Source organism: Pelecanus crispus, chromosome 2 (genome assembly GCF_030463565.1).
Source record: "Pelecanus crispus isolate bPelCri1 chromosome 2, bPelCri1.pri, whole genome shotgun sequence".
Classification (NCBI taxonomy): Eukaryota; Metazoa; Chordata; class Aves; order Pelecaniformes; family Pelecanidae; genus Pelecanus; species Pelecanus crispus.
The window spans coordinates 8,302,361-8,321,030 of record NC_134644.1 but is presented as its reverse complement, the minus strand read 5'-3'; the positions used below and the strand labels follow the sequence as shown (position 1 = coordinate 8,321,030).

The 18,670-nt window shown below is 41.9% G+C and overlaps 1 protein-coding gene across 11 annotated transcripts in view; it reads left to right on the top strand.

Annotated features, from left to right (window-relative positions):
* KMT2C (lysine methyltransferase 2C) overlaps positions 1-18,670 on the top strand; it is a 204,359-nt gene that overhangs the window by 17,377 nt on the left and 168,312 nt on the right. For 10 of the 11 annotated variants that reach the window (XM_075728178.1, XM_075728177.1, XM_075728179.1 and 7 more), the window contains exon 1: positions 1,262-1,434. The exons of the other annotated variant lie outside the window; for it this stretch is intronic. The gene's annotated coding sequence lies outside the window, so the exon portion shown is untranslated. Of the gene's footprint in view, positions 1-1,261; positions 1,435-18,670 lie in introns of those variants that run through there. 11 annotated transcript variants of the gene reach the window in all.

Genomic DNA, 18,670 nt, shown 5'->3' with positions numbered 1-18,670 from the left:
AACAAATTTTAAAAGTTATAAAAGATTGTCAGAAGCAGAGCATTGCGCAACAGCCGTTTTGGGGTTTTTGCGTGAAGGGAAGTTGAGCAAAGGTAGCCGCGCTACTACTTGAACTGGCAGACCGATTGGTTTGCAAGTATCTATCAATACGAGTGAAATGATAGTTGCGTAATGTTTTCTTCATTTGTTTTTCTCGCTGTAGGAGAAAAAGGAAACCGGCAGGGCCCATTTGAAGGGTGAGGAAAGAGCCGTTTGTAGACGGACATTTGTCAGGCTCGCTGTCTCGGCTCCCCCGTTCCAGACCGGGTTTGGAGGAGCGGAGAGCAGCCTGAAGAATGTTTGGGGGGGGGGAGGGGGGGCAGTCGGCGAAGTCACACCTTGGTGTCCGAGGCTGAAGCCCTCTTGTTGCCGGGGCAGCCCCGCACGGCCCCGGAGGGCTCCGCCGGGGGAGCGGCCGGCATCCCTGCAAACGTTTTGTAACTTTTCGCCGGCGCCGCTTTGTGAGATGGGAAAGTGCCGGCGCTGGGGGCAGGGAGGCGGGGAGGGAGAAGCGCCGCGGGTTCGGCTGCCGCCCGCCGTGCTCCGAGGCTCTTCTGGGACGGGGGCTTGCGGCAGGGCGGCCGGGCGCTGCCGGGGCCGGCTCCCGGGCTCGCCCGCCGCCGCTCCCCGGGACGTGCGGGGCCCCCGGGCCGCCCCGCTCCGCCCCGCCGCGCCCCGCCCCGCGGCGGCCCCCGGCCCCTTCCCCGCAGGCGCCGCAGCGGCCCCGCCGCGCCGGGGGTGCGGGGCGGGGGCCGGCCCGGGCGGGGGCGCCTCCGGCGGGGGCGCTGCGCCTGCGGCCGCCGCTCTGCCTCGGCGGCGCAGGCGGCCCCGGCTCCGGCCGCAGGACTCCGCTCCGCACATTGGCGGCGCCCGGCTGCGTCGGATCTACTTTCTCTCGCTCGGCTCTTTTTTTTTTTTTTTTTCTCTCTTTTTTTTTTTTTTCCTCCCCCCTCCCTTTCCCCTCCCCTTCCCCTCCGCTCCCCTCCCCCTCCGCCCTCCGCCGCCGCCGGCTCCAGCCTGGTTCGGGGAGGATCCCGGAGCCGAAGTTCGGAGGCGATCGGGGCTGTGGCGGATCGCTCCCCCGGCGGCGCCGCCATGGGGGCCCTGTAGAGCCGCCCGCGCCGCGCCCGCCCGGCCGTGCCGAGGCCCCGGGGCAGTGGCCTGGAAGCGCCCCGACCGAGCGCGGCTCTGCGAGAGGAACATGGCTGATCGCGGCCAGTGCTGAGCAGTCGGTGTCTCCGCACGGCGCTGGGCTCGGGCCGTGACATGTAAATAACTTCTCTTTCCTCCGGATCGCACGGGCGGGCACCGATGCCAGCCCCTCCATTTTCCAGAGGGGATTTGTGAGCGGTTCCGCGGGGCTGGGCTATGTCGCGCAAAACCAATTCGCCGGGGGTGAGTACGTCTGCCGTTTAACTTCTTTGTATTAAAGGGCAAACTGTGACAGCGGGCGCAGGGCTGTGCGCGGCGGCTGCGGCGCCGTGCCCGGGGGTCCGGCCTGCGGGGGGGGGGCACCGGCCTGCGAGGGGGGGACCGGCCTGCGAGGGGACCCCGGCCTCCGTTTGGGGGACCGGCCTGCGAGGGGGGGACCGGCCTGCGAGGGGACCCCGGCCTCCGTGGGGGGGCACCGGCCTGCGAGGGGACCCCGGCCTGCGAGGGGGGGACCGGCCTGCGAGGGGACCCCGGCCTCCGTGGGGGGGCACCGGCCTGCGAGGGGGGGGACCGGCCTGCGAGGGGACCCCGGCCTCCGTGGGGGGGACCCCGGCCTCCGTGGGGACCGGGGCGAGAAACTTGGCGGGGGCACTCGGGCGCCGCTGGCACTCGGGAGGGGGAATTTTACGCCGTTCGGTCAGGAGAAAAAAAAAAAAAAACAAACCAACAAACCGAGCCCTGCCCGAGTACAGACGTGGATCTGTAGGTTCGAGTTACACGCTCGGTAGCTGATCCCCGGCCATTTAAAAAACCCAAACCCAAACCAGCACCACCAGCCCCCGGGGCGGGGTGGGAGAGGCCAGCAGCACAGGAGCCCCGCTCGGCCCTGAGCCGGGCTCTGCCGCGCTCCGTCTCCCTCTGTACACCGCTGCACACACGTGTGCCTGCACGGACACACGCATGTTCTTTTAAAATTGTGACTTTATATGGTTAGCTATAGCACAACTCTTTTTCTCCCCCCCCCCTTTTTCTTTTTTTTTTTTTTAGCACTTTCATTTCCTGGTGTGAATTCTGGAGTGATGGAAAATGAGATAGGATTAATTTTTCTTAAATATTTGGAAGTACTCTGTACACGTACACGCTATTTCTGAAAAGAGTGCCGTTTTCATTTTGCACGATTTCAAAGCGTACCTGTACAGTGTTAATTTTAGATGATCCTCCCAGCTGCCTTTATCTGTACTTCTAAATTAAAGAAGAAAAGCACTTTTTAAAATATCCTCTGTTCTTAGTGCATAATGGGTGCTAGACCATCATATATGATGATTTTTGTATGATGATTTTTATATGAGCAGTGAGCAAATAGGTCATAAGTCAAAGTAAGTGTTACGTAACTGGCTGGCTTTAGCAAACTTGATGCGAAATGTAAAGGAAAAAAAAGTCAATTTTGTTTCCGTTTTTTGATCTGGACAAAATGAGAGGCTGGCTATCCCTAGCAGGTTGATTTTTAAAAACTAAACAAACAACCTATGCTTTAAAAATATGAGCCAGTTAATCTGTATGGTGTTTTGTATTTTGCTAAAAAAACTGTTTCAGTCGTGTCCCCTAATTCTGGAATCTAAATAGTAGACACTCACCAGTGAATCATTAGTTAATGCTGTAACCAGATTCATTACATAATTGAAAAACGTTCCCAAGTTAGTTTTAGTTTTATTATTTCGCTTCACTGTTTTGTGGAATAGCTTTGTTTGGCATAGTTAGAGTTCTTGAAAGAACTGAAGATCAGTGTGAAAATAATTTGGGTTTTTTGCATCTGAAGAAATAAAGCAGTAGTAGGTTAATACTCTTATTGCAAAACTGAAACAAATAGACATTTGAAGATTCTCCGTGACTGTATAAAATACTGTGTATTGAAGTAAACACAGTTACTGAGCTGGAGCTTACATGTAGGGGTCTTTGCGCTTCTTGTACATCATGGTGATGTTAGTATGTTGTGTTTGATGTTCCTGAACAATAAAATACACTTGCTACAGGAAAAACTGCAGCTCCCGGACTGTTTAGTGCAAATATTTTAACCATCTACTTGTAAGACAAACGGAGGCAGGAGACGAGATGGACTTTTCTCAGTGCTGTTGTGGTCGGCTGCATCTATGCTAGCCATGCATTAATTTCACTAATGACTACTGTACATTTATTTTTAAAGTATTTGGTGTATGCTGCCTTTACTACTTTATTGAAAGTGTCCTTTCTTTTGATAATATACTTGGAGTTTGAGTATCTGTAGTTTTTAATTGCCTGCCTCGCTTGCAGGTCGTCTTTGTAAACTGTTTTATGACTCTGCTCTTCTGATGTTGTATCTGTTCTGTGCAAAGTAATACATAATATTCTGTCGGCGTTAAATCTAGATGCTTTTAGGGCAAAATACTTTCCATTCTTTTTTTGTAGGAATTGTTACTGATTTTTAGTATAATTATTTTGTCAGGCTGCATACTCAGTTGATTTATGTCCTTTCTTTTCTTTCCTTTTTTTTTTTTTTTCCCCTTCTTTTCTTCTGTATTATTCTTTCCCAAACAGAATCTCCTGCAGAGTTTTGGCAAAACGTTCCTTGGGAGTTTTTTTGGTGGGGAAGGCAAGGGGTGGCATTATTGTCATTTATATAATATGCCAGTAGAAAGTAGTTGCATCATGTACGCTTTCTTAATGTGACTGTTCATTGGACTTGCCTGAAAATGATCTCTTAAAGGTAAACGGCTGAGCAAAAAGGAAAAGCAGCCATGTATTGATTTCTGCTTTTGTTTCAGGCTAAAAGGACCATTCAGCATGTGCTTTACAGGGTATTTCCAGCCTGAAATTTAGTCAGCTATTTAAAAATAATGGGAAAAGTAGTCTTTTATCATTTCTGCTCTCAAATCTGATGGCTTTGCAGCTCTGTTTTCCTGTTCTTAAAGCGTGGATAGAAAACTCCTAGTATAGGATAGTATATACTTCGTATACCATTTAGTGTAAAATATGCAGCCCAAGAAGAAGGGAAGCTGGCTCTGGAGTGTTGTCAAAAGCACACTCTAAACGAGCTGAAAGATACTTTTTTGTTTTATTTGGACCATTCCAATTTTAGTAATTACTGAGGCTTCTGGAAACTCTAGGAGGTAGCGTGTTTTCAGAAAGAAGTATTAAAACCCAGTTGACAGTGGGCCTTTAGCTAGTCTTTTATAATTCTGTCTTTTCTCCGTGAAATCCTTTTGGCATGTTGTGGTTCACTGGCAGCATCCCAGCGTGTGATATCACGGATATCAGATGTCTTCTTGCGATTCGTGGCATTTGCTGAGCCGCAGTGGTGCTCTCTGGGATGGCTTAGGTGAACCAGGAAATGTCATAGAAATTCGGTAGGGAAAGCGCAATGATAAACAGTCACGTAGTGTTGGGAATAGGTGAGCGCCTTCTGTTTAAGAGTGTTCAGATCTCTGTGTTTGGTAATCTGATGGGGAACGTATTCGGCAAACAGATGTGTCTTTGACTGAGTGGTCTTTACAGATTTTTTTTTTCCCTAACATCTTAGATAGAGATGCATATCAAAATGAGCGGCAAAACGTCACAGCTAAGCTTTTTCCTTTGGAAATATCTTTGATTTACAAAACGGATCATAATTATACGTGGCCTTGTTAGGATTTATTTTCATCTCAAAGTTGAGGTCCAATGCCAGGCATAAGTATAGATGATATTGCACATATGGAGGATATTTGACTCCTCCATAAGATCTGCTGGAAGTTAGTCATAGTGCATTGCATTTCTGTCTGTCTCTTCGGTGAAGCCTCCCTCTTGTCTGTACTCACTGTTGAAATGTTACACAGTAAGTGTGGTTTGTGCTGACGGTGCTTTTGTAATACAGCTGGAAAATAAAAAATGTCACATTGGCTACTTTGACCCATGTTTTCATCCTGGTTACCAAGCATTGAAAGGTAAATACTTGAGTAACATTACTTAATTAGACACTCATAGAAGATGAAGGCATGGAAGAGTCGTCTGCTTGTGTATTTGTTTATTTAGTCAGGACTTGCAGTTCTTGGGTATAACTGTTTCAGGGATGATTTCTTTGTTTTAGATGGAACTCAATGTGTTCCTCCAAACCACAAACACTTCCATGTTGTTGTTACTCCACATCTCCCTTTCTCTGTTCTCCCCCCCCCCCCCCTTTTTTTTTCTTTATTATCCTTATTTTTAATTTTTGTGCCCAAATGCCCCAGTGCTGTAAAAAGAGAATGTAGATTGCTTTTGTAAGACTCTGTTCAGGAAGAACTGAGTGTGAGAGCAGGTTATTTCTGCCTGGTTTATAGTTAGGCTTCAACCAGCCCCGAACAGCTTATGATCTAAATTATACTCTTGCCCACTGTTAGTGTCTAACATCAGATGCCATCGAGAAAAATGTGGCAAACTCTGAAGTGGGCAGTTGCGGAATAATCATTCCATGGGGGATCTGTTTGAGATGGGATTAGACCAGGAGGAAAGCAAGCTGTGTTTTTTCCAGAATTCAGAAAACCTCAAGCGGAATTCTTATTTATGCTTATAGTTCTGCAGAAGTTTACCTTCTTTGAATCAAATTACTGGTGAGGATATTGAGTTTGATGGCATTTGAAGGCTTTTTCCAAGCACAGGGGTGAACGGATATGATATAATTGGCAGAACAAAGAGAGTGAGGTGGGGGGAAGGGATGTGTTGGGTGGGACTACATGAGGACGGCATATCTGGAGCAGTGAGAGGAAGGACTAAGGTTGGAGCTTTATTTTAGTCACCTTGCACTCCCACTTGACTTGGGAGATTTTGACAATACAGTTTTGTGGCACCATTGAGAATGAGTTTAACAAGCAAGCAGATACTGATGGCGGTCAAGGAGAGTGATGAAGGAATGAGTAGAATGTTTTCTAGTGTTTTCAAAGGTTACTTCATCTGGGCCAAATAATAGAAGGTGTGCTAGGTGCTGTCACTGCCATGTCAGCCTTGCCTTGCCTTGTGTACGAAAGCTTTAGTCATAGTCATGGCAGAAGTTCATTCACTGTATGTTCAGAACTGTCATAAAATGGAGGTCTGGATTGAACAGTAAGTACTCTTTTAACCATTGACAGACTTTTCTCGTTGGAAAATTTCACATTGGCTTTATGATATTTTAGTAGCAGGCTGATTGCACATAGGAATGGTTACAAAAGCAAGGTAGTTGTGCTTTTGGAAGAATTGTGGGTTTGCAGTGATCAGAAATGGGGAACCCCGAGTTACAGGAATGTAATCTTTAAGACAGATGGGAGATTGAGGATGAGAAGCATAGACTTCAGTCTTTTTCTTTCACTTTAATCCATCCTGGTGCAATAGCTTGCCCATCAGCAGTCTTCCTTTCAAGTGCATTTAACCATCTTTTGTCTTCCATTTGTCCCTTGTCATCTTCTGTTTTCACCTTGTTAAAGGAAGCCAAGATTTTTAATTGAAGAAAAATAAACAGTTTAAAGAATGATATAAAGACAGTGTTACGCAGCTCTGTAAGTAGCAACTATTGTAATTTGCAGTCTGGTTCTTGGGAGATGAGAGTGATGGTGAAGAAGTCTGGAAGATTTCTGAGGTTGTTTGTGTGGATAAGGGTACAGTCTTGCATGAAAAAATTCTTGAACTTGGGCTGGGGAGAGGAGCCTGACCTGTATATTTTCTTTAGCTTATGTATTAGTCTACAGAATGTAAAATAATTAAATACATCTTTTTTTTTTTTTTTTCCCCCAGTGTATTTGTCTTCAGGTAGTAAAATCCACCTAGAATGATGTAGGATGTTTAGCTATGAGGAGTTTGTAAGTTAATTATTGTCTCTCTCCCATTTTTCAGAAATGCACATAGCTATTGAATCTGTCTTGATGGCCGTGGTTCAGTTACTGACATGGTTATGTCACTTTTCCGTAGAAAGTTTTGGAATCCTAGAGCTGAATCGGTGAATAGCTACTATTTTAGGCAGTTCTATTGCTTCCCTTGGGGACGTTTTGAAATCGGTTGACTTCTGTTTAGTATGTTACCGGAAAGTCAGAGTTTCTGAACTGTGGTGTATAGCCAGAAATTGCTATTGCCAGTTGTGACATCTGCTGCCATCGCCCCTGTTGATGAAGATTGTTTGCTACCGTTCCTCTAGTGATAGTGGGGAGAAGTGAAGGTTAGCGGGAGGTAGTTCTCCTGATCATTGATAGACCTACATACAGTTCATATGTAAACAATCCTGCATTATATTTATATATTTATTCCTTTTCTTATGGCTGCCTAATCTTCAGTGTCTGCTGCTGACAGCTTCACCAGCACTATGGAGGAGTTTTCATTATTGATGCCTCTGGACCTCCAAATAAAGAACTGTCAGTGAATAAGTACTGTATGGATTCATTTAATTTTTAATCAGTATGATAGGGTATTCTCTAAGGTGCACAATTCTGTTTAAAAGACAGCTGAAGTCAATAGCAAGTTTTCCATTGAAATTAAATAGTTATGAGAGTAAACGCTCATCAGTATGAGTAAGAATTTGATAGTCCAGTCTGTTCTGTATCTACTGTTTTGAATAGTGCTAACCGATTGCTGCTCTGCGTGATCAAAAAGTGTGGGGAACAGGATGCTTTAGAAAAAATAAACCAGGCATTGCAGAATATAGTTTTTCATTCTTCACATTTCAAGAAAATGTGAGACTAGTTTTCTGTCGACTTATATTCCGTGAAACAGTGCTAAGCTGAAATCATAACAATTATAAATTGCATAAACTTGTTCTCAATTTCTGTATTGTTCTTTACTGGCCAGTTAGTCATGTTTTACTCCCACTGCTTCCAGATACACACTGTTGTGTGCAGAGAAAAAAACGAAGGGCACTTCTGGGCCACTCAGTGAGAACTAGGTTTATTTGATTGTATTCTTCCTGAGCTAGGTATGTATTTCATGCCTCTGGGACCCAGCCTAGTGGCTGATACACAGTTTCATCAAACACACTGCAGCGTCATAAGTACTAATATTATGTGTCAAATGTTATCAGAACAATGTAGGGCTGAATAATTTTGTGTGTAGGACTCTGCATCCTATCCTTGTACTTTTCACCATCTCCCGTGCCACAATTTTCAGGCCAGGAAGCAGATAGAGAAGGGCTACTTAGTTGGCTCTCCTGGTAAGTAACATGCATTTGTAGGTGGAGAGTAGGAGACTTTTTTTCTGGGGAAGGCTGTCTTGTAGATCTCCTTTGTAATAGAAAAGCCAGTGATGGTTGTGGTCTCTTCAGCAGGTTGTAAGCATAATTTTTTCTGACTGTTCTGTAGCACCGTCTGAGCGTGAAGTTTTTTGTGAGGAATTTGAAAGATGTGCCATAGTGGTACAGTAGGGGCAGAAAAGCAGTGGTGGTGGCATTATATCTCATAAGGTTTTAAGAGAAGCAAGGATAGGGGGGAGCAATTGCATCTTATGTAAAACTGTTGTAATGGGGTGAAACAGAGGAGCTTTCAGGCACACATAAGGAAATATGTGCTCTTTTTTCACAAATTGTCCAGCTGCCCCATAAGCATTTAATGTCAGTACAGAAAGCACCTTCTGTATCTGGAGTCCAAAATCAGTTTGCAGAACCTTTTTAGTGGTTGCAACCTGTACTGAAAGAAGACGTATCTTGAAATAATCTCTCCTGGAATCTCCTCTCCAGTTCTTCCAACAGCCTCCTAAGCCTGCTAAACTCATCAGAAGCAAAGTTGCTGTGGGTCATCCTATATCTGGATTGTACCTGAGCAGCAAAAGTGAAATTTGCCAGCGGAGCTCCATGACCACCCCTGTACATGCACCCCAAGACAGAATCACCCAGATCATAGGATTCTGCATAATGCACTTTATCTTTTACTAGATTTCCTCACGAACGTTCACTACATGAAAGTGGATGGATGAAATTAAGCAACTTTTAGGTATGAGGATGAACTTGCCCACAGTCAATGAACACCAGCTGTTTCTCATAGAACTCCGTCCTTAGCTCTTTGGTCCTGGCATTTAAAGATGCATGCCACTTTTCATCAGAAAGATGAGCCTGGGTACTGGAAATCAGGACTTGTGGGATGGTCAAAGTCATGAGCCTGACAAATGACAAAATACAGTCATACTCTTGATTGATCTTCCCTGCACCCCTGCCCTAAAGCTCACCTCTTTGTCTTCCATAGATAATAAATTGCCTCTTATTCCATCTCTTTTCCTCAGGAGACAACCATCTTAGGAGCTTTCCCTCAGCCCTCTCTGAGCCGTGTCTACCTGTCTTCTCAGATAGGTTCACAGCTTTAACTTTGAAGACTGGGGAATCTGCATAGTATTCAAATAAGAGCTTTTGCGTCCGGGAGCTTGTTTGTTACCAGCTATATTACTTGATCCAGGGCAGGCGGCAAAATAAACTCCCATGACTCCCTCTCTGTAGTCTTTTAACTGACTACAAGAAGAAAAAAATTATAAATTCCCTACAAAAAGTAAGGTCAGAATTCTGGTATAGTAGGATTGGATATTATTTCAAATCAGAAGATAGCAGCAAAATGTCACCTGACTTTCTTCAGGGACATGAGACATGATGGTTAGGTTATTTCTGAAGCTGTGCAAGGAATTTGGTGACTTAGAAGAATCCATTGAGCTGCCAGAAGAGCTTAGTGTTGCTTAAATACAAGAGAAGTAGGTGTTTTTTGACTGTGAAATAATCTTGTTGAAAGGCCTGATTGTATGACATGAAGCTTACTGTTCTTTACATTATTTTTCTTTTACCGTGGTAGATAATGACCGCCTGACTAAGGGATAAGGCATATATGGCACTTAGTATAATCTTTTCAATACAATATGGACAAAGATCCTAATAAGCCGTCTATTGAATGGGAAGGTGTACAGGATGCTCAGACATTTCTTTGCTTTTCCTCCCCCCGCCTCCTACCGTGTGAACTGATTCTCTGTAAGACTGCGTTAGAGTCTCTGGATGTCAGAAATCAGGAACAAGTCTTTCAGAGGAAACTTCTATAAACCACTAAAGGCTACGTAATTGCGTGTTCACTATTCACAGTTCAGGATGTTGAATACAAGGCTGGAAATGAAGGTTGGTGGTGTTAAAGATCAGTTTTCAGGTGCGATAGTAATTTGGGCAATATGATGAGCTTTGTTTTCCTAGCTCTTGGTTCAGAGTCTGTCTGTAAGATAATATGGAGAAATTACCTGTTTCACAAGAGCAGCTATACTGGGTCAGATCAGAGATCTGGACGTCCCATCGTCATGTTTCCTGCAGTGGTTAATAGCAGATGCCTAGGAAGGAAAATAAGGAAAGGGTAGTTTTGTAATGATACTTCCCTGAACCACTGATTGTGGAAGGTTGGGAAAGTTGGGAAAGAACTGTGGGATTTCTGGAGTCAAGGATGGTATCTCTGTGTTGGATCTGTTGAGCATTAGACATCTCCTTTGAATGTGTCCAGCCTCTCCTCGATCACAGAAACTTTCAACATGCTGAGTGTAGATTACCACAGTTTAACTGCATATTGTGACAAGAACAGCCACCTTTTACTTGGGATTTTCTTGGACCTTCTACCTACTGGCATCAGTGCCATGTAGTATGTGTTGGAAGAGGCAGTAAATGCTAATTCTGTGATCACCTTTTCAATGTGAATTGTCATTACAGTTATCAAGATGCATGGAAATGTATGTGTGGGAAAACCAGACTGTATACTTTTCAAAGAGGTGCACATATACCAGAGACCTAGTTGAGAGCACCAGGTTACATCAGTGAAGTTTTATTTAAACTGAAAAAATTGTGTGTGTGTATGTGTAATGGGACTGCTTTTTGAAGGCATTGAGAGGCAAATGGACTCCAAAAGCAGGCTGTCTGGACTGTTAGCGAGTTTTCTTTTTCTTAGGGCAGTACATTTTTTCACTTTTTGCAGCCTTAAGGAATCAGGGGATCTTGTTTTCTGATGTTAAATGTCTATATTACATAGCTTATGTTTTGAGTCATTCTATTAGTTAAGTAATATTTGTATCTGGATGATGAACCTGTTTGATATCTACCATAAATGGACTTAATTATTCTGCATATTATGTTTCCTCATAGAACTGGTTATCGCTGAGTTTAGGTTTCACACTTGATCATGCTGATGTCTGTGGATCTACAGATCTTGAAAACCCCCAGTGTATTAATGGTGTTATCAACCAAAGCTGCTGCAGCTTGCTTTATTTATTTTTCCTTCCTCAAGGGTACTGTAGTGGCCAGTTTGAGCATTAGCCACCAAATGCCAAGGTGGCTGTATGGTAACTGCAGCAGCTTTTCAGTATCTAATGGACCAGGTCACGTGCAAACCCTCATTAAAATATGATTAAAGTATCCCCTTTTGTTTGTTAGATGGAGCCAAGCCCATGCTTTGCGCTGGACCCTCCGTTATGTTTGTGCTGCGGGTTTTGAAATGTCTCTCTTGTTTGTGAAGCTTATTGTTCAGCACCCCAAACCCCAGCCTCATTCAAACCTCTGCTGAAGCCGCCCTGCATTCAGCTGGCTTTCCGTTATTCATCTCTCCTTTTACATCAACTGATGATTAAATGTGAATAAATGAAAATGGTGTCTGCTTTCATTTAAATGTAGTCTTCTAAAGACAAATATGAAGCACCTGTTGTTGACTGCGGGTATATCTTATTTTCCTATACCTCTGCTTTTTAACTACCGAAGACTGTTGCCTTTTTTTTTTTTTTTTAATTTAATTAATGAGCTAGTCTTACAGTTAGAGAACCAGTGTAAATTATGTTGGTAATTTGCCATGACCACCTATGGTAGTACATAAATAATGAGAGAATAACAAAAACTTTTGACTAAATTAAAAAAATCAAAAGGATTTAGTTATGCTTTCTAAGACAAGCCGCCTTATCTTGTCTGGGAGTAGAAAGAAACGGGTTTGTTTTTTGTGAAACATGGAAATCAGTATGCTTCAAGCTCAAAGACTCATAGCATGAATCCACAAATTTAATTGTATCTTTGATCAGGTATAGCCTTGCCAGTACCTATGGAAAGCATAAACTTACTGGAAACGTGGTAGAGTTGATCAAGTCCTATGATCAGCGTAAACAACTGGAGGGGGACAGCTGACTTCTTGTGGCTGTTGGAATTCGAGCGAATGAAGAGTATTATTTCCAAATCAACATGTTACAGAGGAAAAAGGGATAGAGAATGCTATATAAGTTCTTAGATCTGTCTTTTCTTTTGACACTCTGTGAAATCAGATGATTTGGCACTTGTAACTACTGTGGGTAAGAGGCGTTTATAAGAAATAAAATAAAATGTATATGTGGCAGTGGTGGGGGAGGCGTCTGTTCTGAAAACATCTGAGATGCTGGAAAGTGTGTCCCCAGTGGGAAAGAGAAATTGCATAGCTGGCACTGAAGCTCGCTTCTTATGCATGTGTGGCCATATTTAGGAAAGGATCAACACTAGGAACTGAATTATTAGAGAAGTGAGTGGCTGGAGGGATTGAAAATAGAGGAAATTGTTTGTATCTTGCTTGTTCGTTTGAATTTGGCCAGACAATACTGTGGGAGGGTTGCTAACTCCAGACTAGCTGCCTGCGTGAAGTGAGTCTTGAGATGAGTTTCAGAAGGTAAACGTTTGTTTGATTTAAAGCTCCACAGCTGCTTTTACTTGGGTTTGTACGTGGCTGCCTTCTGCCTGCAGGTAGAAGATGAACAGGCATGAAAAAAACCCGATCCTCTCGACTTGTGAGCCTGGTCTGGGAGGACCAGATCCAACACTTGATGGAGCAAAGCGCAGGATGCTTGTACTGTAGCGTAGCGCTGTGGGAAGCTTCTGGTTTCTAGTACATCTTGCAAACATTCATGTGTATAAGTAAAGCAAACAACAGCCAATTAAAAAAAACAACCCACACCACATTTCAAAGAAGTTACATATTAAAAAAAACTGTCTTAGTGGCAGATACTTGCCAGTATAGTAATAACAGTTCATTACAATTATTTGCACCTGTGTGGCAGTTTTTAGTTTATTGCGATTTTGTTGAAGTACAACAGATTATCTAAATAAATTCATTTGGTGGGGGGTGGGATTCAAATGCTGCTTCTAAGGAGACAGCCAGAAGGAATGCTTTCAAAGTTTTCAGGAGCAGTTAAACCCCCCCCCCCCCCCTTTTTTTTTTTTTAGAAGTGATTCTTTTTGTTGCACTCATCAAGACTCATTTTGAAAGACTTATTTTTCTTGTTTTGGCAAAATAGTTGATCAGCGCAACTGGCAAGGAACTGACATGGAGCAACAAAGAATTTCTGTCTAGCTAAAAATTGTATTCGAAGCCATCTTGGAGCACTTTGTGAACTAGAGTAGAAACTCTTTGTGTAAGAAAGGCCATTCAAGTTAAGTTGCACGTTTTCCTCCCCAAAATTAGCATACCAGAATACTTTATTGCAGAGTGTTTAGAATACTTTGTGCAAGAAATAACAGTAAGTTGAAGATTGCTAACTGAGGATCTGTAATGATGCCAACTGACTTTTTTTTTTTTTTTTTTTTTTTAATGAAAGCTTTGTATACATAACAGGATGAGTCATCACTGGAGAGTTCTGAAAGTGTTTGGCATCCCGAAGAATCCTTTTGTATGCCTCTGCTGCACAAAAAAACTGTTTTTGTCATGAAACTCTGCCTTAAGAAGTATTGCAATAACTGGAAGCTTTAGGGGAGTGTTTTCTAATGTGGCTTAAATCTTGACTTTCTATTATTGTTTTAAAAATATTTTGGTATTCTTAGATATTCCTGAATAATAGAATGAAAATTTCTGAGTAGTTTGTTGGCTGTTAATTTTTTTAAGATGTGGCTTCAGACGTACTTCTTCTATAAATTTGTTTTTAAAAGTGTGCAATAGGAGCTTGACTGCTTTCCTTAGCTTTAATGCAAGTATTAAAAATCTGGTTGTAAGGAGAATACTGGAACTCACTTTGCTTTATTGAAACAGGATCCCTGTTGTAAACCCGTAGTAGCTGCTTATCTGAGTCACGCTTTTTTTTAAGTACGTTTTCTTTTGATAGAGTTGTTATGTAGAAGAACTGGTTGGCCTTGGTAGTTTCTGTTGTGTCTCTTAAACTAATATCTTATAAAATTAAAGTTTTTTCTTGTTTGTGTGAAGAACATCAGTAGTTGCTATCCTCACTCAGAGCAACTGCTTGATAAAAAGCAGCAGAAACCTTTCTTAGTGTTTAAGATGTTCATAAGTAACATACCAGACCAGCATTGTATTTTGCCCATGATTTTTCCTAATGATGCGAAACCCAGTTTGTATAATGTTCAAGTATGGGCAAGGCACCAGAGATTGAACTTTGCAGCTGGTGAAATAGGGTAGCAAACTTATTTTATTTGAGACTTTTAGGAATGTATGAAATTTTTCAGGTGTCCGTTGTCCGTCCCCCCCCCCCCGCCCCGATTCATTCTTCAGCAGTGCATTTTCTATAGTGTGCTGTAATTAATTTAAAAAATAAAAGCCATTGATGGATTCTTTCATGCCTCGTAGTAGTGAGGATATATCTGTATTTATTAGGTATTAAATTTAATAGTTTTAATTTTTGTGATTTCTTTTGGGTGAACCTAAATGTGAAATTTCTAGCCAAGGAAACTTGGAAAAAAGAACAGAATTCTTCAGAAGAAGAATTAATGAAGAAGTCTTCAGAATGTGTAGTTTCTAATCCGGGGGGTGGGGGGAAGTGCTTTCATAATAATTTAGAATTGTATAGGTTTTTAATCCCAATTCTCCAAATAATACTGATAACAGAAAGCATAAAAGACAGAAGGCCTCTCAGTCCTTGAAAAAGTACATAGGTTGATGATTCAGTACCGCACTTGCAAGTGTGATAGTTTGAGTCTGGCTGTTGGACTCGGGTATTTTTATTAGCATGTTTGTTTTACTGTGCACATCCAAGGCTAAGCGCTTAAACAATTCTTTCATTTAATTTGAAAGTGAAACAACAGAAATTTATTTAGCTAACGAAGTTGATATTTGGTGATACTTTTTAATTTAAGCTTAGAATCAATTCAGTGGCATTGATAAGCAATGGTTTTTAATGGTAGCACACTGCTGTGTTTTTCTTTTTTTTCTTTAAGCTGAAGTTCTTATGCTGTGTGTTACCAACTTAGTGTTATTCTACAATAAATTAAATGTTGGATTGTGCTAATATGGGGTGTGTCTGGTGAGACTGAAGCCCGAGGGTTTTTTATTTTCCAAGGGAAGCTAAACTCAACGTTTGGTTTCACTTTTGGAAGGGGTAAAACCCTCAACATACCTGCAAATCGGGCCATAGAATTGGATATAAGAAAATTAGGTGTTGGGGTGTGCCTGTATCTAGAGAAGGTGAAATTTTTGGTGCTGTTATTAATTGTGTGTTTACCTGGCATCGTCCCAGAGCTCTTACTGGGAGGAGCTCTACTTCAAAATAATGTACTTCCTCCAACAAAACATTATTTCCAGCTGTTCAGATGAAGAAGGTTTCCCTTGGGGACATTGAACCAACCATGTTACCTTTACTGTGGGATCCAGATGCAAAGAAGAAAACCAGTATTTGTTCCTCTACGGGATGACTTGATGTGCTTGTTTTGTAGCTTGTAGGACAGGACATTGGCACCTGAAATTTCTGGGTATCTTAGATTTTCTCCCAAGTCCTGAGAATGAAAGTATCCTTTTCCCAATATACTGAATGCTGCACAGCCAGGATGCCATTGTAACTTTCTTAAGTTTGCAGTAAAAAGGTATTTCTAGTGTAATCTGTCATTGAAACAGAACAAAGATACATGAAAAAGAAAAGGTGGTGAAGGTTATTGAAGGTTTCCTACCTCATCACTTCTGAGGAACTGTTCCCTGGTAATTTACGTACCCGTGTTTTGTTAGTAATGGAAACTTTCTAGTTAGCTTTATATTTACAGGGCATTTAAGGCCACGATTCCAGAGATCTGTTCTGCTGGCAGCAGTGACTTAGGCAGTCGCCTTTTATTGCAGCTGCTCAGCCCTGTTCCCCTGCCAGTGCAACTGCTAGCATGCCTGCGTGGAGAACCTGGCTGCGAACTCGCTTGTGGCAGGGTAGCCTCCATTTGTGAAGGGTACGTGCAACTTATGTGTTACTTCAGGTGAACATTTGACCATTGTCCAAGTCCTGTTAGTTTTGCTTTGACCCGTGCTGGCTTTTTGAAGTGTTATGTATAAAGCTATTTTTTGTATTTGTAGATTCTCACAGTAGAATCATAGCGTTCACAGAAGCAATGTGCTTAAGAGGAAGAGGCCTCTTCCATAGCAGTTGGTTTAAAAAGAATTTTTTTTTTTTAACTTAGTCTTTACCTTTTTAGCTTCGAGGTCAATGTTTCCTTTCACTTGCTATGGTATAGTTTTACATTGATAAACTTGTGCTTTTATATTTTTTTTCTAGTTAACAGGATTCTTGATAAAATTTTAGATCTTGTACAATTTTAACCTAAGTAATTTAAGTTTTTCAGTGCTTCAGATATGCAGAAAAAAGACAAGATTTGGTATAGTATTAACATCTTTATCATGTCAGTAACATACAGACAGCAATCAAATAGCTCCTGTTGTGCCTACATCTGTTTTACTTGCCAGTAAACCAAACCTTGCACAAGTCAAGGCATGCCATGTCTAGGCTACATGCTCGTCAAATTTAAATTTTGAAATTAATAATGTTATTCAAAATTACCTTGTTACTTTTGAAAAGTTGAGATCCAGGAACTCAGCTTTGGGTTATCTCTGTGAGAATTTTGTGCAGAAAACCGGATTACTCAAGATAACAAAAAAAAAAAAAAAAAGATTAAAAAAATAGATTGCTCAAGATAACAGGTGTCTGAAGAATTCATGTTGTGATGTGTTAGTGCTGAGCTTTTAAAGATGAGAAAATAAGCATTAATAATTCATGTATTTTACTTATGGTAGTTGCAGCGCAGTTTAAAAAATGATAGGTACAGGTACTCTGTAAATGTTGTGTGGAAATTTCACTTGGAAAATCAATACAAATTGAGCTGCAATTCCAGTGCCTTTGAAATTGCTTGTATCCAAGAAACAAGGAACGAAACCCATCTAAAAGATTGGAGCTGGATAGAAATAGTTAACGGCAGACTGTGGGGATTAGTGTTGGGTTCAGCCTTGCTGTTGTTAATGAGCTGGAAGAAGGCGGAAGCAGCAAGCTAATGGTATTGACAGACAGTATGGAGGTAAATGGAGTTGTCAACACAAGGAGAGAGAAAATGGAGAGGAACATAGGTTAGGAATATACAAAATACAGAAAAAGGAGAAGGAGGTTCCCCTCAACCTCCTCTAACATAAACCAACTGCTATTGAGTCAGTCAGGGCTGATGGGTTTTCCAAACACTGCACTGATGAGAGTGAGAATCTTGCAATAAAATAATGCTGAAAAGAGACAGCAGAAAAATGAATGTTTTCTACAGATCGTATTTTAATTACCTCAAATATGTTACGAAGATGAATGCATTACCATTTGTGATACAGCTAGACTTTGCGTTGGTATGAACAACAAGCATGTCCGCAGGATAGTGCTGCTTTGAGACAACAGTTAATGCTCACACCTAAGTTTAAATAAAATGTGTCATGGGGGAAAAAAAAAGTGTTGGTAAAATCTGGTAGTTAAAAGTTGAGTATATTTAAAACTAGCAACCTTCTATTTTTATATTAAAAATATTAAACCTCTTTTATCTTGTAGGGGGAGGTGTAACAGCAACTGTGCCTTTTAGGCAGAGATTTTTTTCTGTATTCTAGGAACTTTGGAAACAAAGTTATATTGAGAGAAGAGAAGGCATTTTCAGAAAAGACCATCTCCTAGAAATAATCTTTGTAGTCCACAATGGATGAAAACATGTAATAGTTACCATCATTCTAAATAAATAAAATTATCCACTGTTGAAGTGTCCCAAATGTAACCTCAGCTGCTCTGCAGACACAGACGTCGAGACTAGACTAGCAGCATTTACCAGCTGTGTGTAAGAGCTACACTGCACGTAAAGGGATTTCACATTTTATTATGTGGGAGGGATGATGTCAGTTTGGTTGATTATGCCCCTTTCAAGCTGCTGTGATAATTACCTGCTTGTTACCAGAAGTGTCGAACCCATTTTCAGTTCTTGTTTGCTTTTGCTGTCATGCCCTAATTGCTACATAATTTTGTCCCTGCCAATTACTACCTTGGAGTTGAATTTTACAGTGAAAAAGTTGTAAGAAGCAATAAAGTCATTGTTTTTTAGATCGCGTCATTTCAATAGAATGTTTTATTATGCTACAAAGTATATTGAAGTACATGCTGCTCACATCTGTGCGACGGTGAAATCCCATGGTTCCCACTGAAACCAAGAGGATGCGGAAGGCGTGACTTTTTGGGAGAGCAAGTCCCTTGCTGTTGGGATGGCTATAGTACATGCCTCAGTGGTTAAATATGCAAAAATGAAGAGGTGTGGAGAATTGAT